Below are 23,245 nucleotides of genomic sequence, written 5' to 3'. Positions count from 1 at the left end.
GTGGAGACCGTGTGGAGCTTCGAAAATCCCTCCCACCGTCTCCGAGATCTCGCGAGATCTCCGAGGAAAGTCCAGAACAGAGATACAAAAGTGTGAGCAGTCATTGTGAGCGTCGGGTGGTTGCAGCTTCGTGGCGAGCAGTCATTAAACTGACTGTCGGCAGTGCCTGGATATTACATTCGGCAAGTACACCCCGCCCAGCTGAACATTCCCAAAGGATGACTAGGCTCTGCCTCGAAGGATCATAACTGACAGGCCATGCCCCGAGCTTCATTTTTGGGTGTCAAGCAGGCCGTGAGGCCCCGCCCCGAAGGGGATGATTGGTCTTGGAGATGGGATGCACGAGGGACGCGGGGAATGGTCGAGTGTGACATCAGCGAGGGACCAAGGAGGTGGAGTCTCTCTCTCTCTCTCTGTCTCTCTGTCTCTGTGTGTTCTGGGCTTCGTGGCGACCGGTCACACTTTTGTATCTCTGTTCTGGGCTTCGTGGCAAGCGGGCACACTTTTGTATCTCTGTTCTGGGCTTCGTGGCGAGCGGTCACACTTTTGTGTCTCCATTCTGGGCTTCGTGGCAAGCGGTCACACTTTTGTATCTCTGTTCTGGGCTTCGTGGCGAGCGGTCACACTTTTGTCTCTCTGTTCTGGGCTTCGTGGCGAGCGGTCACACTTTTGTATCTCTGTTCTGGGCTTCGTGGCGAGCGGTCACACTTTTGTCTGTCCGTTCTGGGCTTCGTGGCGAGCAGTCACACTTTTGTATCTCTGTTCTGGGATTAGTCGCAAGCGGTCACACTTTTGTATCTCTGTTCTGGGCTTCGTGGCGAGCGGTCGCACTTTTAACTCTCTGTTCTGGGCTTCGTGGCAAGCGGTCACACTTTTGTATCTCTGTTCTGGGCTTCGTGGCGAGCGGTCACACTTTTGTATCTCTGTTATGGGCTTCGTGGCGACCGGTCACACTTTTGTCTCGGTTCTGGGCTTCGTGGTGAGCGGTCACACTTTTGTATCTCTGTTCTGGACTTCGTGGCAAGCGCTCACACTTTTGTATCTCTGTTCTGGGCTTCGTGGCGACCGGTCACACTTTTGTCTCTCCGTTCTGGGCTTCGTGGTGAGCGGTCACACTTTTGTATCTCTGTTCTGGGCTTCGTGGCGAGCGGTCGCACTTTTATCTCTCTGTTCTGGGCTTCGTGGCGAGCGGTCACACTTTTGTCTCTCTGTTCTGGGCTTCGTGGAGAGCGGTCACACTTTTGTCTCTCCGTTCTGGGCTTCCTGGTGAGCGGTCGCACTTTTGTCTCTCTGTTCTGGGCTTCATGGCGAGCGGTCACACTTTTGTCTCTCTGTTCTGGGCTTCGTGGCAAGCGCTCACACTTTTGTATCTCTGTTCTGGGCTTCGTGGTGACCGGTCACACTTTTGTCTCTCCGTTCTGGGCTTCGTGGTGAGCGGTCACACTTTTGTATCTCTGTTCTGGGCTTCGTGGCGAGCGGTCGCACTTTTGTCTCTCCGTTCTGGGCTTCCTGGTGAGCGGTCGCACTTTTGTCTCTCTGTTCTGGGCTTCATGGCGAGCGGTCACACTTTTGTCTCTCTGTTCTGGGCTTCGTGGCGAGCGGTCACACTTTTGTCTCTCTGTTCTGAGTTTTGTTGCGAGCGTTCGCACTTTAGTCTCATTGTTCTGGGCTTCGTGGCGAGCGGTCGCACATTTGTCTGCCTGTTCTGGGCTTCGTGGTGAGCGGTCGCACTTTTGTCTCTCTGTTCTGGGCTTCGTGGCGAGCGGTCGCACTTTTGTCTCTCTGTTCTGGGCTTCGTGGCGAGCGGTCACACTTTTGTCTCTCTCTGGTACTGGCTGCGCGTCGGGTGGTTGCAGAATTCATAGCTCTTTCGATCTGGGCTTGGTCGTGGGCAGTCGCATTTTATGGTTCGTGTGCGCTTGTGGAAAAAGACTGAACAAGGTCGGTTCGGGACAGTTGGCATCGCGAGGTGAGCTTTGTGGAGTGTAGAACAACCAGAGGAGGAGGATATTTTGCCACCGCTTCAAGCCCCAGGGTGTCGTGTGGCGATTTGTGAAATCTTGTGCACTCCCGCGCAGAGACTCGGGGAGCAGTCGCGCTTGTCCTCATCGAGCAAGCCAATTCACCAAACCTTTTTGTTTGTTCCTCGAGCCACGGGGTTTATTCCTCAAACCCTTTATGAGGGTGTGAGTATCGGCCAACTCACCAAACCTTTTATTTTTACTTTCTTTTATCATTCCCCTGTCATGTAATTGTGTCTGTGGAGGATGCTCAAATTAGGAATTATAGTTCTACCTCACCATCCATTTTATTTCCGTGCTTTATTTTCATTAAATTCGTTTGTTGTGCATGTTACTTTTGTCGTGTGTTTATTTGTTTGTGGGTTCAAGGAATAAACCCCGTGGCGGCCGTCCATTCAGGTAAGACTCCTGAACCTTCCCACGCGTGTGAAAATATAATCCCGCCAAGTTTGAGTATACGCCTCGGAGTAGCAACGGTTAGCTATTCGTCTAAGGCCAGTGTTCATTGGCCACGGACTTGACAAGTGGTGTCATGAGTGTGGGATTCGAATCTTGTGAGACACTCGGTGTCTGGAGTGCGAGTGCGATACCAGCTGAGTGTAAATTGCGCCCAGCTTTCGGACTCAAAATTTTAATGATCGTCTCCCTCTCTCGGAGGGAGGGCCGATTGTAGTACCAAGGTGTTCAAATTTTATAGTTGATTGGTGTCAGGAAAGAGCCCAAGGTAGCACGTGGCTAAATTTAAATTATTTTTTTCTGATGAGCTTGTGCGTGTAGGGAAATACTGCTCGTCGCGTATTGGCGGAATGAAATGGAGGAGCAGCCAGAAGGTTCCAAAGTGCAAGGAAGCGGGTCGGAGGTAGAGTTTTATGAGGGTAGGATTGGAACCTCCCCCGTCCCGAGCGTTCGAACCCCCTCCCCCACAATGGCGGAAAATGAGATGCAGGGATCAGATCCGATAGCTTTCCAGGCCTTGATGATAAATTTTATGGGTGAATTGAAGGGAATGAATGAACGATTGGAAGACAAAATTGAGGGAATAAATGAACAACTGAAAGAACAAACGGATGAAATTCCACGTGTATATATATATATTTTGTAGACTCAGAGGGAGACCTTTGTTGGTCGAAAGCTTGTCAAATTAAAGATCGACGTCCTGAAGCTACGTCCGCGTCTGATTTAATCTCCCGATTATATAATATATATATATATATATATATATATATATATATATATATATATATATATAGTTACGTATGTTATATATATATATATTGTTACGGATTTGGACGACGGCACTCCCCTTACCGAGGGGGGTTTAATCCCCTTGTCGTTAAGCTGGCCGTCTCCATTCCTGGACCCACCCCACTCCTTTGTGGGATAGGATTGGCCGAGGTGATTGGTCAAGGGATTCCCGGACACCTCCGCCAATCCCTCCACAAAGCAGGTGGATGACCCCGCTCAAATCCCGGACGAGATGGTATTTGCCGAGTGGTTTAGCAATCCAGAATCCGAGCCGTTAGCAATTACTAACCCGATTGTAAAGCGGTTCGGCCAAACATTGTGCCACAGGTACCGAATTCACAGAAGGGACGAAAGCGATCGGATGAGAAAGAAACCAAACGGGTAAGAAATAACAGGGATTTATTTACTACTATACAAGACTAAAGAAGAGGAAGAACGAAGGTAATTTACAGAAGACACAGTGCAATCCTTATAACAAGCTTAACTTATACCCCAGGGACAAGACAAAACAGAACAAACTCACGTACACAAAAGGGGGATTCTCAGGCAGGAATGGCTGGAGGGGTGAGAAGGGTCCGTGCAGAATGGCAGGGCTGGAAGCGAGCGGCCGCCGACTCTCCACACCCGGGTCCACACGGCAGGGTTGCTCAAAGCAGCACGTCCTGGCTTCACGCTCCGGGCTCGAAGCGAACAGCCGGCGGCTCCACACGGCAGGGCTTTCTGCAGCAGCAGGTCTCTCCTTACTCGCTGCACCTCCTTGATTGTTACGGAATCGGAAAATGCCACACAAAATGCCACAAATGAAAATGCGCCTCCCTCCACAGAACCGCAATTCGTGCTCCCTCACTCATCTGCCGTGGGGCTTTTTGCAACGGGTTTTATAACCCAGCCCTTGGAACCCTCGTGAACCTGCCAGATCTTTCGCTCCACGCCCTCTCAAGCCATGCCCACTGATTCCTGGTTGGTCGTAAGGGCTGGCTGACTCCACCTCTGATGAGGATGAGGTGCCATGCCCCCCTTCTTCTCCGAAATGAGCACATGGTTATGGCGGCTTGCAGGAATAGAAAACCACTCGCACCCTTTTGAAGGGAAAATGGGCCTACTCTTATTTGATTGATGCAACACAGATTTAACTATTGGACACATAGTCTTCCTTGAAACACAGAATAACGATATAACTATAGAGAGGTCCTAGTATTTGCTACGTGTTGCAATGTGGACTAACTAAGGTGTGATTATTTCATTTAACAGCCAATTAAGGGGAAATGTACACAGGGGTTATTTATAAGGAAATTTAATACTACATTTACAAAGTTAAGGTTCTAAAAACCGCAACACAGCACCCTCATTCCTCACGGCACGTCTCGGGCCGACAAAACTTTACTTGATGTGGCACGCAGGTGTAATACCCTCTACTTTTAACCTGACCCTGAGTGTGACAGTTTAAAAACACAAATAAATATGTCCCCCTACTACGTTGCATCCTACCTAACAGATTCCCGCCCACAACTAACCGAATTGCGGAATTAATTCTCAAACTATACATTTAGCCGGTGGGGAGCATTATTTACAGGTGACATTATTTCATTATTTACAAAACTGCAACCCAGGACCTGTCATTTTTTTTTTTAGGAAACAAAAAGAGAATCCTGTGGGAGGGAGGAGACAGCATGCACTGCATCAACGCACCACCTCACATGCCCGGGGGATGCAGAATTGAGATTCTGTCATACATCCCCGAGCATGCAAACACCAAAGCACCAATCAATGAGCACCAATCAAAGAGCACCAATCGGTGCTACATTGCACAACACATTAAAAAAAACACAACTGGTGGTCTTCTTCTTGTTCTGCTCCCTCTGCTGGCCGTCGTTCTTGATGTTGTTCTTCCTTCATCTTCTTTGCTTGCGGCCTATTTGGTGGTTAATAAACAAAAAGCACAACCGTGTCCATTTTATTTATGGCCCACAGGCGGCCAACTGTGGGTGGTCCACCTGTAGACTTGGTGCCACCTCACCGAGGTCCGCAAGCGAGATATTCCTGGGCCATCGTGGCCGGTCCCAGCAGAGGGGCCATGCTCCAAAACGTGGGGTCCATAAGTGGTGCTCGGCCACAGTACCGTGGTCCATAAGGTGGTGCATGGCCGCAAGACGTGCGGTCCATAAAGTGGTGCATGGATGCAGGCAGCTGGCAGCAGGAATTCGGGCACACAATTGCGGGCTCCCGCACGCTCCCCCTCAGTGCCCAGAGAGCACGGTCCATGGGTGGGGAAGGAAGACAAAGCAGCAGCGTTAGCGAGGGGTAAGGTCACAAGGGTACACATCAATCAAGGTAATGCAGAGCGAGGTGCACACGGAGGGCGGGCGGAGAAAGCTCGTCCCTAACGTACGTCCACCCCCCCCCCCCCCCCCCCCCCCCGTCACCCACTCTACCCTTGCCCTTACCCCATATTTACACAACAATTTACAATTTCGTCACTATCGTCACGTCTTCCCCATATCTCCCCTAATCCAAATTCGTACCAATCCCAATGTCTAACCAAATTTGCCATCAACAATTCATCATCAATCCCTCTTAAGGAGGGAGAGATGGAACAACAACACAATGTCACACCACGTCATTATGCCGTCTCACCTTTCCAAAACATTTGCACAAAAATAAACAACAAACCATGGCATGGTGTGGAGCACCGTCGTCACCTCAGGTGAGTGGATGCAGATGGTGCGAGGAGATTCTTAATCCTAACTACTTCCGAAATGACCTTAACACACTTTACACTACCTGGGGTTTTTCCTTGCCAAACCATTGGCCGTCTTACTCTATGCGGTTCTAAAAACCAATTCCCATCGACCAAACTGTGGCGCTCTCCAATTTGGGGTCTCACTCCCCCGATTCAACTCCCTGTGCCTTCGCACAATTTCAGGACTGGGTCGTGTGGCTCCCCTAACAGGTCTACTTACCTGTGCGCCTCTGCCACTGAAGTTGTCACCCGAGCTTACCTGCTCCTCACTAACCTACCTGGGGAAGGCCCTCCCTGGCGCTTACCCCCTCGGTGCCCTCTCTGGCACTGGGCTACCCGGGTCCTTCCTCTGGATCCTCGGGCTCCATTGAACTCTAACTGGCTCCCAGAGCCTACCTGCGGCCTCACCTGGCCGACAGACTACCAGTGGAGGAGCGCCCAACCAACCATCCCTCTAACAGGCCACACGCCCAGCCATTTCACTCCACTAATGCACCCATCCAAACACCATTCTTCCACACGCACTACAGATGCCAATATCCAACCACAATTTACCTATGCCCTCTACCTACTTTTAAACTACCCTCCCCAGGTATTCGTGATGGAGGTCCATCCTCCCCATCCACTCCTCCCGCACCAACCACTCCACTCCACGTTTTCCACCACTAACCCTAGGCCCACTACCCCGCACCCGCCTAGGTAATAAGTACATCCTCGTTGTGATGGACTACTTCACCAAGTGGCCGGAGGCCTACGCCCTCCCCAACCAAGAAGCAGGGGTGGTAGCGCAGGCCTTCGTGGAAGGATTTGTGTGCCGGCATGGGATTCCACAGGAGTTGCACACCGACCAGGGACGAAATTTTGAGAGCAAATTGCTAAAGGATGTGTGCAGTCTCCTGTCAATTCGGAAAACAAGAACAACGCCTTTAAGACCTCAATCTGACGGGATGGTGGAAAGATTCAACCGAACTTTAATCCAACAACTGGCACTGTTCACCGCCACCCGTCAGGATGACTGGGACGAACATCTCCCTTATTTGCTCATGGCCTACCGAACCAGCCAGCACGGGGCCACCGCATGCAGTCCAGCGTTGCTTATGTATGGGCGGGAGTTACGGGCTCCCGCCGACTTGCTATGCGGTCCCGTGCCAGACACAGTGGTTAACCCGCCGAGGGAGGGGTACGCACGTCACCTAGAGGAAGGCATGGAGCTAGTCCATGCCTTCGCCCACCGCCAACTCCATCTGGCGGGGGAAAAGATGAAGCGCAGGTACGACCACCGGAGCCAGGGGAGTCAGTACACTCCGGGGATGAAGATTTGGTTCTTCAATCCCCGGAGGAGGAAGGGTAGGTGCCCGAAACTCACCTCTCCCTGGCAAGGCCCGGGGGTCGTCCTGTCGCAAGTCTGTGATGTGGTAGTAAAAATCAAAATGGGGCCACGAGCCCTCCCTCGGATCGTCCACGCTGACCGGATAAGGCCTTACACCGGCGAGCAGGCGCCCCCGTGGATTGCCTCGGCTTTAGATGCCGAGGCGGGACCCAGTACCTCTGAATAAGGGGGGCTTATTAGTGCCAGAGGACTGGGGGATTGATGAGCGATGGGCCCGGTGGGTAAGGGTGGCATCCCTGCCACCCTTCCCATGAAGGGGCAAATGCGCTATAGATTATGGGGTGTATGGCAGTGAAAACTAGCCCGGGTGGGTTAGGATATTGTGTGTACGGATCTAGCGAAGATGACATTAGGTAACGTTAAGGTTAGTTAGTGACTGATACCTGTAGTGGGGACGCAGGTAGATTAGTGCGGATGATAATGACGAGGGAGCGCAATAGTTTAAAGGGACGACTGGGAAGCGCAAGTTTCAGAGGGGAGTAGTTAGATGAGATGATGCTGTGTGAGAACTGGACAGGTGTGTGGAGCAGTGTATGAGTAGTGAGTGTTGTGGATCAGCACGAATGCGCTTGGGGGAGAGAAGGGTGCAGGCGGCACCAAGTATGAGAGCACAGGTGTGCAAGTACAGGTGTGTGGAATACATGGAGTATTGGAATGAGGGGTGTGGAGAGAGTTGGAGTAAGTGGTACGGAGTGGTGTGCATGGTGCGAAGGTGTGAATGGGGGAAGAGTGGACCCCCATCACGAATACCCGGGGCGGGTAGTGTAAGTGTTAGGTAGAGGGTATAGGTAAATTGTGGTTGGATATTGGCATCTGTGGTGCGGGTGGAAGAATGGTATTTGGATGGGTGCATTAGTGTTGTGGAAATGGCTGGGCGTGTAGCCTGTTAGTGTGTGTAGTTGGTTTGGGCACTCCACCACTGTAAGGATGTCGGCCAGGTGAGGCCGCAGGTGGGCTCTGGGAGCCGGTAGTTGTGGATGGGGCCCGAGGATCCGGAGGACGGACCCGGGTAGCCCAGTGCCAGAGGGCACCGAGTGGGGTGACAGAGCCAGGAGGGGCCTTCCCAAATTAGATAGGTTAGGTAAGGAGCAGGTAAGCTCGGGTGGCAACTACAGTGGTGGAGGTGTGCAGGTGGGTAGACCTGCTGGGAGAGCTACACGTCACAGCCCAGAAATTGTGCAAGGGCACCGGGAGATGAATCGGGGGAGTGAGACCCCAAATTGAGAAGCACCACAGTTTGGTCAATGGGAATTGGTTTTTAGAACCCATAGTGTAAGTTGGCCAATGGATTGGCAGGGAAAGACCCCGGGTAATGTAAAGTTGTTAAAGTCATTTAGGAAATAGTTAGGATTGATGAACCTGTCGCACCATACGCAGCCACTTACCTGAGGTGATGATGATGACTCCACACCTGTGTTCCTTTGTTCTGTGTTGCAGGAAAGGAGAATTGCTGTGTGGATTTGTGAGACGCATCACGACGTGGATGAGACATTGGGGTGATTCCATCTCTCCCTCCTTAGGAGGGACTGATGATGAATTGGTGATGGCAAATTTTGATGTTGAGTTGGAGATGGCAAATTTTGATGAGAGTTGGAAATGGCAAATTTGATTGGTTAGGAGGGAGAGAAGACGAATTTGGTTTATGGGAGGAACGGGGAAGACAGTAGGGACGTTTGTTGATGTGTAAAGTAGATGTTTATGGGTAGTGTTGTGTTTTGTGGATACCGTAAGGGGTAAGGGAGGGGCAATGTAGGTTACCTGGTGGGGGGGGGGGGGGCGTACGGTAGGAACGTACCTGTCTCACCTGGTTCCCATGTGCCCCCAGTGTGCATTACCTTGTATTGCGTGCACTTTTGCGCCCTTACCACCTTACTCACTTGTCTTCTTTTGTCTCCCACCTCCGAGGATCTGGCTTTGGGGCAGAGAGAGAGGAGATAGAGGTGCTGGCTCCGCAGTTGTGGGCCTGTACTTCCGCTGCTTGCTGCCTGGATCGATACACCATATGGACCGCAATTTTTGTGGCCGCCCACAATGGACCGCAGTTCTTTTGCGGGCAAGCACCACCCGTTGATGGACCTCTGGGTCAACGTGGCACCTATGCCATACAGGTGAACCACTTTTAGTTGGCCCCCCTGACGGCCACAATTTAGAAATGGACGCGGTTGGCGCCTTTCTTTATTCCTAAAGAAGCCAGAAGGCCAAGTGCACTCCAGGAAGGCAAGACCAGCGGCAGAACATCGGCCGGCTGCGACACCACCGGTGACCATGGACACTTAATTGTGCATTGTTTATGAACACTTTATTGGTGTACCGGATGGTGCTGACTGTGTGTATGGGGTGGTGCTTTTGGTGCTTGGATGGGGTGCTCTGCACATTATTAAAGGCCGTAGGGCCACAGGGCACTCGTGGGTTGGTGTATCGATGCTGGCATGCGTGCTCTCTCTCTATGCATAACATCTGCATGTGTTCCTCAAAGAACAGGTCCTGGATCGTAGTGTAAATATCAGTGTAGTGTTGTATAAATGATGCTCCCTACCGGCTGTATGTTTAGTTTGAGAATGCTTTCCGCGATTCGGTTATCCTGTGGGTGTGTTTCTGTGAGGAGAAGGGTGCAACGTCGCAGGGGGACATATTTACTCATTTGTGAACATCTGTAAAACTGTCGCACTCAGGGTTGAGTTAATAGTAGAGGGAACTACATCTGAGTGCCACACTAAAGTAGGTAAAAATTTATCGGGTCGGGACGCCCCGAGGTAGAGAAGGGTGCAATGTTGCGGATATGGGATTTACATCCATCCATATCTGCTTGTAAATATTCCCCTATTTCCTCCATACTTCCCAACTATCCCCAATCCCCCATTCCCTAGTCCCATTTTCTGTAAACAACACTCTGTAGACCCGACCTCCCCCTATTTCCCCCATTAAATGTCGCATCCAGGTCCACCGCATCTCACGTAGACAACTATAGGACATCTTGCTAGTTATTCTTAGTCTATGTCAGTTAAGGACTCGTTTCCATTAATTCTGACTCTTCGTTGCACCAGAATGTGATTGTATGGCACCGTTAGGAAGTTTAGGACCTCCCAATACCTCCCCGCAGCTCTTCCTCACGGTTCAGCAACAACAACAACAACAACAACAACAACAACAACAACGGCGGCGGCGCGGGGAGTGCGCGTCCTCACTCCGGCTTGGTTGGTAGGGGGTGTTGGGAGGGCACCATGCCTTTCCAACGAGCCGCCATCGAGCATGTGCTCGACGGGGTTACCAAGTAGGGGCTCGCTGTCAGCTCCTCGTCAAGGGCGGAGCCCGGTAACCCCCGCACCCAATAGAAGCGGCGGACCGGTCCCATCTGGGGCGGAGCCAACGAGCCGAGGGCGTGTGACTCCCCGCTGAGCATGCGCAGGAAGAGGGAGGTGACGTCAGATGCGCGCTGAGCTTGGAGAGAGAAGGACGCCACCTCCGAGCGCTGTGACACCTCCCCGCATCTCTGGACTGGACCGCGCTTTATCCTGTCCCTGAGCCAAGGTGCACCTTGTGCTATCGAACTACCTGCCCTTCCCTGCCATCAATCCCTGTGTAAGTCAGTCTTGTTCCGTTTGTCTGTGGTCTGTCGGGGATAAGATAAGACTGTAACTAAGTGCCCATCTCTTCTGTGTCTTTACCTCATTACCTTGTAATCTACCCCTTTTCTCCACCACTAATTATATCCTCCTCCGGAGGTCTTGAGAACTGTACCCCTTGCGTCGTTTCATTTATCCCAGTCGTTGTGTCCTTTCCAATCATTGATTTAGCATAGCGCGATTTGGTCAACGTCGGGTGGAATCGGGTGAGTTGGGGGTAATCGCGTAAACTGTGCGAACACGGCGGCCATTCCGCTCGGTCAAGCAACATCTTAAGCCGTGTCCGTAACAATACATATACATACATATATATATATATATACATATATATATATACATATACATACATATATATATACATATATATATATATATACATATACATACAATATATATATATACATATACATACATATTTATATATATACATATATATATATATATATATACATACATATATATATATATATATATATATATATATATATATATATATATACATATATATATACATATTGTTGCGAATATGGAATTTGGCCTCCATATCCGCTTGTAAATATTCCCCTATTTTCTCCAATACTCCCCAACTTTCCCCAATCCCCCATTCCCTAGTCCCATTGCATGTAAATAACAATCAGTAGAGCCGACCTTCCCCTTATTCCCCCATTAAATGTCGTGCCCAGGTCCACCGCACCACACGTAGACAACTTTCGGACATCTTCCTAGTTATTCTTAATCTATGTCAGTTAAGGCCTCGTCTCCATTAATTATGACTCTTCGTTGCACCAGAATGTGATTATATGGCATCAGTAGTGAGTTTAGGACCTTTCCCATACCTCCTTCCATCTTCTTCCCCAACAATTACAACAACAACAGAGGAGATGGCGGCGGAGCGGGGGAGGATGCGTCCTCACACCGGCTCGATTAGCTCCAGACCATGCGCTCCACGGGGTTACCACGAAGGGGCTCCTTGTCAGCTCCTCGTCAAGGGCGGAGCCTGGTAAACCCCCCGCACGCACCCAATGAGAAGCAACGTGCCGATTCCACGAGGCGGAGCTAACGAGCCGAGGGCGTGTCACTCCCCGCCGGATATACGCGGCCCCGCGCCGGATGTGACGAGAGATGCGCACCCAGCTTGGAGAAGGAAAGCCACCTGCGAGCGCTGAGTCAGATGCGCACCCAGCTTGGAGAAGGAAAGCCACCTGCGAGCGCTGAGTCAGATGCGCCTCAGCTTGGAGAAAGAACGTCGCCTTCCGAGCGCTGTGACCTCCCTGCATCTCTGGACCGGACCGAGTCGATTCTGCCTTGAGCCAAGAGTGCACCTTGAGCCATCGATACCCGCTGTCCTTTTCATCAACCCCCGTGTGAGTCAGCCTTTTGTCCCGTTTATCTGTCGTCTGTTGGGGTTAATATAAGAGTGTGTCTAAGTGCTTGTCTTTCTATGCTGTCCCTCTTGTAGTTGTAATCTAACCTTCCGCCTTAATATAACCTCCTCCGGAGGTCTTGAGAACTGAACCCCTGGTGTCGTATTGTGTTATTGTGATCCAGCCGGGTGTCTTCTTTTTCTTATTGAGCCAGCATCGCGCGACTTCGTCAACGTCGAGTATAGTCGGGTAATTTGTGCGGACACGACGGCCATTCCGCTCGGCCCACTTTAACATCAAAGTCGTGTCGGTAACAATATATATATATATACATATATATATATATACATATATATATATATATATATATATATATATACATATATATATATATACATATATATATATATATATATATACATATACATATATATATATATATATATATACATATATACATATATATATATATACATATATATATATATATACATATATATATATATATATATCTATATATATATATATATATATATATATATATATATATATATATATATATATATATATATACATATACATATACATATATATATATATATATATATATATATATATATATATATATACATGTGAAGAATCAGCTCTTCGTTTGCAAAAGAAGTCCACAATAGCCTGGAATGGCGCAGCTTTATTAATAACCAACTTATACGGATCCGGAGGAGACCGACGTCTACAGCAATCTACAGCAAGAACATGCCAAGTCAAGCCTTCCTGGAAACACATTGATTCCCAGTCCATTTATATAGGGACACGTTTTATCAGGAAATCTCCGAGGGAACAAACAACACTGGGAGAGGTTCCTCCCACCATTATCATTCGGGGGAGTCAGCTTTTCCTTATCATTTGGACCAATTGTTTCTCTGGGCTCCGAGAAAACAGAACTGTAACTCACAAAGAGAAGAGTGTATGCTTAGCCAAACAAACCCATATATTTTATGGGTTTGTGTACATGAGTAATCCAAAGCATGTTTATACAGAGTCATGCGTTGCTGAGATTAAAACAAAATATATATAGTTAACGATAGGTTTATGTCATTCTACTGGCATTACGCAAAAACAAGCGCATGTGGGCGTGGTTTTATGACCAGCCTTGAAAAAAGCACACGTATACCATTGTCCAGCATGACCTCATTTTAAATGAAAGCGAAGCAAAAACCTCATTGTAACTCAGGCGTCACTGTCATTAAACAAAACAGTTAATGTTTTTGGCAATTTATCAAAGGATTTATGTCTACGATTCAAGCAGCCTACCTAAGGTTCGAATACATTTTATTAACTCATGAAATAACATTATAGAACAGCATTTTATAACATAGCTTACGTGGTAATACGTCAGTCAACCGGCATTTATAATTGAGCATTAAGCAGTAACAAATCTGAGACCTGACATTCCTTCCTCTTGTCTCGTCGAGACAAAGTATCTCAAGAGACAACGTGCCACATCGGGCTTTATTGAAAGACCATCGTGTAATGCGGGTATCTCCCAAGGGCATACCGTGCGCCCATAGCGCCTCGCCCGTGCATTTGGCGAACGTGTCGTGTGGTGCGTGCTCGGAGCCTGAGGGCTCAAAACATGAAAGTTCATTAACGTTTCGGATCCACAACGAAGACGTCTGGTCCAGATGAGGTTCTGCTCCGCCAGAGGGTGCATCACTTCCCCTGCGGAACTGGCTCCCCCCACCCTTTGCAGACGCAGTCCTTGCAGATCTTCGAAGTTAATCAACGGTCATGCCCATGAGGTCCCTCACGTGTTGCTGTTCTGGGGAATACAAAATGTCGTCAGTATCTTGTGTCTCAATTTCCTGGTCAGGGTACAGAGCGTAAAACTCCGAATCCGAATCACTTGAAGCAAAGAGATCCGCAACATGTGGATCAAAGAGATCCGAAACATTTGGATCAAAGAGATCCGAAACATTTGAAGAAAAGAGAGGGACTTCCTTTATGTCAAAGTCTCCCATGGGCGCCTGGTCGGCTTGCGGGTCTAGGACATCCGCGTCGGGTCCCTCAACCGCCAGACCCAGTGTCGCAATCAGATCCATAGTTGGGTCGGAAGGGGGCGTGCAGCTGTCAGCTTGTAATACATAAGCAGCGTTAGCCAGTACACGCAAGGGGTTTATAGCACAAGTATCACAGTCATCACATACACCGTTACAGGCAGCAGCCAGTTCCCACATGGGATCCACACAAGTATCACAGTTGCCACAAAATTCAATGCAATTTTCTGGAGCGCCGGTCGCAACTGCCTTGTTGAAGGACCCGTTCAGGTCGACGGCCTCTGTGGTCAGAGCCATAGTTGTTGTCGGCGGCTTCTTCACTTTCCATCCTGTAAAATACTTTCTCATATAGAGGAGGACTAGAGATTTCATTAGTGCCCCCCAAATTACTACCCCGATTATCACAGCCAGTGCGGTCAATAACCACTTCACTATGGTGCCCGTCCATCCCTGGAACCAGTCAGTGAGCCAGCTAAATGTATAAGAATTTTCGCGCGCGATCCGATCGATCGTCAGGGCGTGGCTAGTTTCCCTTAGTCTCACTATTGCGGCTGACACTCCTTCAGATGGATCGGGTATGTAAGTGCAACATTTTCCCTCTATAATTCCGCATACCCCTCCTTTCTCTGCCAGGAGCATGTCCAAAGCCACCCGATTCTGCATCACCATTGTACGCATGTGAATTACCGTGTCCAATAGTATGTCATGAGCCGTAGCGGTGTCGTTTGCCACCTTTTCTAGGGTCAAAGCCAATTTGTCTATTCGGAAACTATCCATGACTGTGCCCGCTCCTGGGAAGAAGAAACCAAACACCTTTTCCCATAGACTCCCGTGTAGTTTAGTGGTTCCATCTTCATTCATGACTGACCTCTTATTACGCCTGTCCAAGGACTTTGGGTCTAGCTCATCCAGTATCTCAACGTCAGGAAGGACTGAACCCAGATAACATGTGCCCCCCCAATTATTTGGTAAATAGGGGTAAGCCTTGTCGCCGCATATAAACATTGTCCCATGGGGTGGGACCAGGTGGGTGGATAAGCACTGGAGTCCCTTTACCACCCCATTAATCCTACTAACCCCCCTAGAGAATGTTATAGCCGTTATGTTGTGGTTGTGTTTATCTTGCAGTACTATTCGTAATGTAATCCCCGAGCTCCCTTGTCCCAGCTTCCCGGGGAGAGTGTAGGCGCATTCTGATTCTCCCATACGCAAGTGGCCGGAACCCTGGAGGCAGACCTTCCCTTTCTGTGGTTTGACCCAGACGGGGGCAGGCCTCTCGGCCACATGGGCAATCATTGACGGGCGATAATTAAATTGTCGATTGCAACTCTTGCCGTTGTCAACCCCTTCTCTTTCCAGCGTGGTGACTAAACATGGGGAATCGATAGGTTGTGAGCAGAGGTCATTGAGGGACAGAGGTAGCACTATCATGTGTATTCCTGTGGTGCCTGCTTGGGGAAAGCGCATGCACGACCAGCAGTGTGTCCTATTTTGAATTGTTGCCACTTCCCTGGCCACTTTCCAATATGTGTTTTCACCCTTCTTTGGGGCCTTATTCTGGGGTTGTGGCGTGAGTATGTATTCGATGCATGGTATGTAGTTCTTTTCGCCACCGGCCGCGCCAGGGGTCCAGACGCTGCACCGGACCTGCATGGTCATGTCTTTCCCTAGGCGTGTGCGTGTTTGTAGCTTAAAATCAGGGGTTCCCCATTGGTATCCTGGTTGGGCCAAGGTCTTAATGCTAGCTTGCCCGTCTTCCCGGAACTCTCGTTGCTTTTGTAGTATCATGCCAACGCGTCCAGGCCCTGCCGACAGTGCTAGCCAATTTATGTTCACCCAATTTGTGTGCAGGGCTTTCTGTTCGAAACATGGTAGTGATACTCTTTGTCCCCATGTTACGGTGAGGTGTCGGGTTTCGTTTTCGCATCTATTGGAATCGGAGTTTCCCCTAGCTGCTGTCGCTATCAATAGTATTGTACCTATGATTAGGCCCATCCTTACTGTGTTCTGGGGGTGTGGTGTCTGGTGCTTGTATGGCCAACTTACAGTGCGTGGCGTGGATCCACGAAGTCTTGCCCTCGCAAAAGACTGCCGTTGGTGTAGTCAGCAACACCTGGACTGGTCCCTTCCACCTTGGTTCCAAGGCGTTCTTGCAGGTGAAGTGCTCCACGAACACCTGGTCTTTTTCCTCTGGTGGAACACCTGGTCCACAAGTCTCCTGGGAGCGCCTGGTCTACAGGTCTCCAATTTCCTAATCCACTTTTTTCAAGTGGATCCAATTTTATCCAATATTCAATTTTTTTAAATTCAATCCCATTTAATCCAGTCCAATTCAAATTAAATTCAATCCTTCTCTCAGCATCCCATTACCTGTTTCCAACATCAATAAAAATAAAATTATAAAATTAATAAAAAATCAATCATCTCAACTCTCAAATCGAATCAAAAAATAAAAATAAACGAAAATTACTTCAGCGAGAGTTTCAACTAGAATTACCACAAACCAACCACCTTTAACCTCCATTAACACAAACAAACCACCATTAACCTCCATTAACCTCCCCCTATTATTTATTTATTTTCACGAATAAACAAATAATAGAAATAACCTGGTCTACTTCCAATTTCAATTCTGGTCAGTTCTGGTGTCTGGTCACACACAATGTTTTCCTCACCCACTGTGATTCGCTCACAATAGATTCTCACTGTTATGTCTGAAATTAAGCTACCCTACTGGGTATTCGTGAAGGGGGTCCATCTTTCCCAACCCCTTCCTTCACACCAGCCACTTCACGTTGTCCACCATACTCACTGAATTGTCATCAATTCTGAAATTCGTCTCATGAACACACATCCCAGAGTCTAGTGTAACAGCCAGACAAACACATAGACACGCTGAAGACCCCAGGGTACCCATCAAACTAGCTTGTCCCCAGATCAACAACACAGCGAAACATGTAATTTTACTAAAATAATCACTTACTCGTAACTAGCTGGATAACTAGCATAACTAGCTCAACACCTGGAACTCATAACTAATACTCATACCACTAATTACTCCTAATAACTCATAATTACTTCTGTAATTACTCATACCAATACTTACTCAAAATAATGTAATATCCCAATCTTCACCCCTTATGCAAATCGAAGCACCCCGGACAACCCACAACCAATATCAACCACTGTAGCCGCCTTCCCCTCCAGGTAGCCACACACAGCCACATACATCTCCCTCCACGTCACACAAGACAACAGCCAACGAGTGTGTCCACCACACAGAAACCTTTGGCAATGCAACAACCGAACTCCCAGACAACCAACAACAAAACCCAATCCATCTCCATGGCTCATCAAGCAGTTCCAACTTAATCCAGCTTCACATACCGATTTCCCCAAAACTCGTGAAACTTCACCCCCATTCTGGAAAAACCCTGGACTAAACCCTGACACCCTAAATAGCTTCAGACCCATCTCCAATCTACCCTTTCTGTCAAAAGTTTTGGAACGTGCTGTGGCCACTCAACTCAAATATCACCACTCTGCCAATAACCTGTATGAAACATCCCAATCCGGATTCTGCTCCAGCCACAGTACTGAAACTGCTCTCCTCAAAATCACCAGCGACCTTTTCTCTCCTCTGATGCCGGCAACCTCAACATTTTCATCCTCCTCACCTCAACGCCTCCTTTGACATCATCAATCACGCCATCCTCCTCACCCTGTTTAGACCAGCTTGTGCCTATTAAACCCAAATCAGTTCACTCCCAAGCTTCACATGGACCACCTATTACTCTCAAATTATCCACTCTGGCTCCGGAATCCCAAAAGCACTCTTCTCTACAATAAACAAACTAAATAAACAAACTTTACAACGTGAACAAACTCCCCAGCGCCCTGGATACCGCCACCTGTCATTCAGAGTAGACAACAGCATCTCCTTTCTGGCTTTCAGCATCTCCTTTCTCCTTTCTGGCATCCAAATGAAATTCTGGCTTCAAATCAACTTCCTCGAACTTAACTATGATAAATCTAAATTAATCTTCGTTTGCCCACAACCACTCACCAAATTCACCCATAACTTTGCCCCCAACATCGATGGTCATTTGAACACAAATTGAACAAAATTAATCGAACAAAACACTTCCATTAACTCGACATTCTTTTCACAGCACAAAGTTCACTTGAACATCTTTTTCCTGGATACTCCCTCTTTATTTTTATACCATACCATGCTTCTCCATGGAATAGTCCACCACTCATATAAATAATCATAAGAGTTCTGCGAAACATCTCCATCTTTAAAACTTAGCCAACCAATTTTAAACCACATGTTTTCCCCCCAAAAAACAAGTCACATTCTTTGTATATTGCCAACATTGTTCATCGTTTAAGTATCATCCAGAACTAAATTTTTTTTTTTAAACCATCAACTTGTAGATGCATTTATTTATATCCCATTAACCCAAGAACTCTCAATTGCTTGGTTATATTTTAGTAATGTCATATATCCATATTTCTTTTCCAAAATGTTCCTGATATACACATTAATCCCATCTGTCTTTGTTTCCAGATCAACTCAAATCAGGAAATCAACACAAATCCTTATTACCTCCAATCAATTCAAAATTAAATCAACAATTCAAAACCAGATCGGATCAGCGATCAGAAATCACTTTTCCAATCAACACATTCCAAGCAACAATTCATTCAAAGACCAAGCTTAAAAACACAACTCTCATCTTACTGTGACAAATAAGCAACCAACCTACTTCACACTAAAACAAATAACTTTTCATCACCCCTTTCTTCTCCACCGCCTCTTACACTTAAACAGATCATAATTACTCACTCATACACTGTTGCCCATCACCCAGTTGCCCCAGACCCAAACACAGGTTTGAAATCCCAGTAGGTTGTTCTTCAATCCCAACCATCATGTGATCCCAACATCTCTCCATTTATTTCGTTCCTCATGGGGTTGGTGTTTTATGGCCTTTACCTCTTACCCAATCACACTGCACATTATTCCCCGTCCTTGATGGATAATTTTACATCCAGATGGGCACAGCATCCCATTTTTGGCGACCCAGCCCTAAAACAAGCCCCTGGACTCCTTGCAGGCTGGACCAAAACCCCCGGACGAAGTTGCATCCCAGTACTGACTCTGCTGCCTTCTTGCAAACGACTTCAACTCCATGAATTTTACATGTTTCGTGAACGGAACAAAGCACTCTGTAATTGTCAGATTGAAACTGCCCCAAACCCGTCCATATAAACTCCATTGTTGTCCTGTCCATCTCTCTGTGTTACATTTACATTTTGTGACTCACAGCTCCTGCCTCCATGGAACAATGACGCCTGAGCACTCAATTAGCCCTCCCAGTACCAAAGACTTACAATCAGACCGACAGACAGACAAATAACAGAGGCATGTCGCCAGCCCCAGCACAGGACATCACCTTTCCGGGCAGGCACAATATAATCCACAGCATCGAAATGCCAATTTCTATCCGGAGCCTCGCAAAGCCAAAATCCATGCATGCGTGCTCCATCATGCAACCCGATCTGTACTCGGTGCGCCCGGCGCCCCCTATAATCAGTGAGTTATAATAACCACAATATCTCTGGCACCCAACTCGTGATACCACAATTTAATCCACGTTACTTGCATCTCTTCATCCTCACAAATGTCCTCCATTTAACGTGACTCAAATCCATCTCAAATCCCCACCGCTCGGCCCGGTTAAATTAAATTCCAAGCGTACTGTACCTGACGCGTCCACAACAACAAAAAACTCGATATTCTCTGTCCACTAATTATGTACATGATTTTGGTTTTACCCACAATATAATGTCCCGATATTCTCCAGATTTAAGTCCTATATATCCTGTCGTTAAAGCAACACCCTGTAGACTGACTCCGCCTGTCGTTCTTCCAAGGTTAGTGAATTACCTCTGACCTTTCCCTTGCATATCTCGAACAAAGGTCAACTAAACTTTAAAAGGTCAAACTTCGAATTGGGGTAACCAGCGCTTTATTTTTCCGCAAATAATACAAGTCCGGCGTCATTCCCTGCAAGAACCACATCCAGACAGACAAATGACCCTTATTGAGGCTCTACATCGCAAAATGCTAGCTCCTACGAATCCAACAACCGTCACAATCCGTCCAGGAACTTCCGTACGAGGCGTGCTTCACAATGCAGCACCTCTCTACCTGGTGCACCTTTCGCACATCCCTCCTCGTTCGCACAACGCTTCATCAACACACCTCCTCGCGCCCACACCTTGGCACAAGCCACACCACATACCGACAGTTGAAACCTCAACCGTCCTCCTTCCTCGGATCAGCGTTCTGTTGAAACGTGACATTTCTGCTCAAATTATTGAATTTCCAATTTTAATAACTTAACCTTACCAGCATACTAAATCTGTGTCCGCATCGATCAACACAAATGCATCGATGCATCTTCCAGCCGCCACTCCGCACTGTACCTTACTGTATGAACAAGACTTCCTGTTGGAACTTGGCTCCGGAAATTAATTACTCTGTCTTGAAATCGTTTATTTTAGCCATCTTAAATAAATCCATCCATCTATCCATCTTATAAATCCATCTTAAATAAAAATCCATCTTATAAGTAACGTATTCGTCCTGTGACATTGCCTGGCATATATGTCGCAGCCGGCCACTATTCCGACATGGCTCGTCTGACATGAACGTCCGACATCCAGCAAAGTCGAAATGACCCACAATGCATTTGGGCACACATCCTCCTCTGAGAGTGGGCGAGTTATCGCCAGCACTCTGAGCAAATCTCATACAGCACACCCGTGACTCGCGGCTCGCTCGGCTCCTGTCTGAACACCCAATATCCCTCTACCCAAACTTCCACGGAGCCGCACGGCGGAAACACAGGTTTGTACCACACTTTAGTTAAACGAACATTGCCAGGATTCTCGGATAGACGTTTAATTTCACAACACACATGACAAAAATCCGATTTAAATTCAGAGATCGCCGATCGACCTGGCACAACCATCTCAACGCGACGACGCCACGCCGCCCCCCGTCTTGGCGCGCACCCTCGTGCCTCCACACGAATCCCAACACTCCCTGCACGCCGCTCTATTCGCGTTCGCGGCGGGGTTTACCTTACGTTGGGACATGCAGTCGGCTGTCATAACAAAGTGCGAAAAGCTGTCATAACAAATCTGCGACCTGACATGTAGTGAGTTGTCAGAACATTGAGCTGTCAGAACTCATCCCTAGCTCGTAAACATCGCAAAAAAACAGGATCTCCGACGCTTGACCTCTCTGACCCAAAATGCACTATATGACACCAATTCCAAAGGTGAGCTGCCTCAGCGATACATCCCACACATACAATCCACAATATCTGCCATTGAATGAACTCTTCGATTCAAGTAAAACACACATATTGACCATCCTGCAACCATCTCCAAGAAACCCGCTTCATATCAACAGTAGGTCGACAAGGGCACTCCGAGTGCTTTCCTGACCCGATTTATATCAATTCGCTTCCCAAACAACTCCCAAACAGATGAAAATCCGGACTCAGTTCAGGACCTCGCCTGTTCTCTCGGATAGACGCTAAAATGGACATTCCCGGCCTGAATTTCCCGCACGTCGAGCAGATCACTTACAAAGCTTCACACCGAAACCCTCTGCTTTGCATATGTCATACAGACAAATACGTTGGCTAGATACACACGTCAATTAACATCCCAATATACATTCATTCCTCATTCATATACTCATAGAAGTCTCCCAGACTTCGCGCGAAACTCAGATCGACTCAAATCATGCCTTTCTCCAGCCACTCCCAAACAATCTTTGCTCATTCATGTTACGTCTCTCATTCAAGGAAAAGGATTTTTGGGACTGGTTGGACGGGGGGTGGGTTGAGGTGAAAAAAGGGAAGGCAGGGCGGGGTGTTGGGGTGTTGCCTAGAGCCCTGGGACTGAGCTCAGGTCTTGGGGGGGGTGGGGGGTGTTGCCTAGAGCCCCGGGACTGAGCTCAGGTCTTGGGGGGTTGGGGGGTCTTGGTCTGGTATCTGGTCCAGCGGCATCACTCGCTGTTTTACTTGTTTAACTGCTTACTTAATTGTCCTCTGTCCTGTAGCTTCAATAACTATAGCTACAATGCTTAAAATTTCAATATTTCAAAAACCATTCCTGTCCTTCTCACCCTGTGGCCACCTGGCCCATTTCCTGTGAGCTTATTTATTTTCTCTTGTCCACCAGGTCCTGGCCTGTTTCTATCTGGACCTCTGTTGCTTTGGCCTTCTATCTAAGTTTAGCCACAGCCCTTCGTTCCCTGGCATGCAATGGCATACCCCATCTTGTCTCTGGGCTGTTCCTTCCTGGAAAAATCTTGGCCACCTGGCTTCAGCCTATATGGCTGTCCGACCTCATTTTCCCCTCCTGGTGCTAACTGTAACTTTAAGCTTACTGTTAAGTCCTTCCTGGTTTATCCTTACTTGTTTATCCTGGCTTTAACAAAACCACGTCATTCTGAGGCCTAAATGAGCCTTTACTTACAATTTCTGTTCGAGTGCAGACAGCGCGGAAGACAAGGAGACTGAACCCGCGCGAGGGAGGAAGGTACGAATTTGGAATAATAGCCCTCTGATATAAAACAACTCCCACCTTTAATCAAATCAACGTGCCGGCGCCGGCCTCAGGTCAGCCTTCCTCCTGTCCCTCGGGCTCCGTTTCCCGTCCTCCGCGTCTGTTGACACCCCACTCCTGGTACCATCTGTGAAGAATCAGCTCTTC

At 48.1% G+C, this 23,245-nt stretch overlaps 1 protein-coding gene across 5 annotated transcripts in view; it reads right to left on the bottom strand.

Moving 5' to 3' along the window:
• The window catches only part of CFAP65 (cilia and flagella associated protein 65), a 245,362-nt gene that overhangs the window by 217,007 nt on the left and 5,110 nt on the right, over positions 1 to 23,245 (bottom strand). The window lies entirely within an intron of this gene.

Source organism: Myxine glutinosa, chromosome 10 (genome assembly GCF_964187855.1).
Source record: "Myxine glutinosa chromosome 10, kmMyxGlut1.1, whole genome shotgun sequence".
In the NCBI taxonomy this organism is placed as follows: Eukaryota; Metazoa; Chordata; class Myxini; order Myxiniformes; family Myxinidae; genus Myxine; species Myxine glutinosa.
This window is presented reverse-complemented; position numbering and strand designations above follow the sequence as displayed.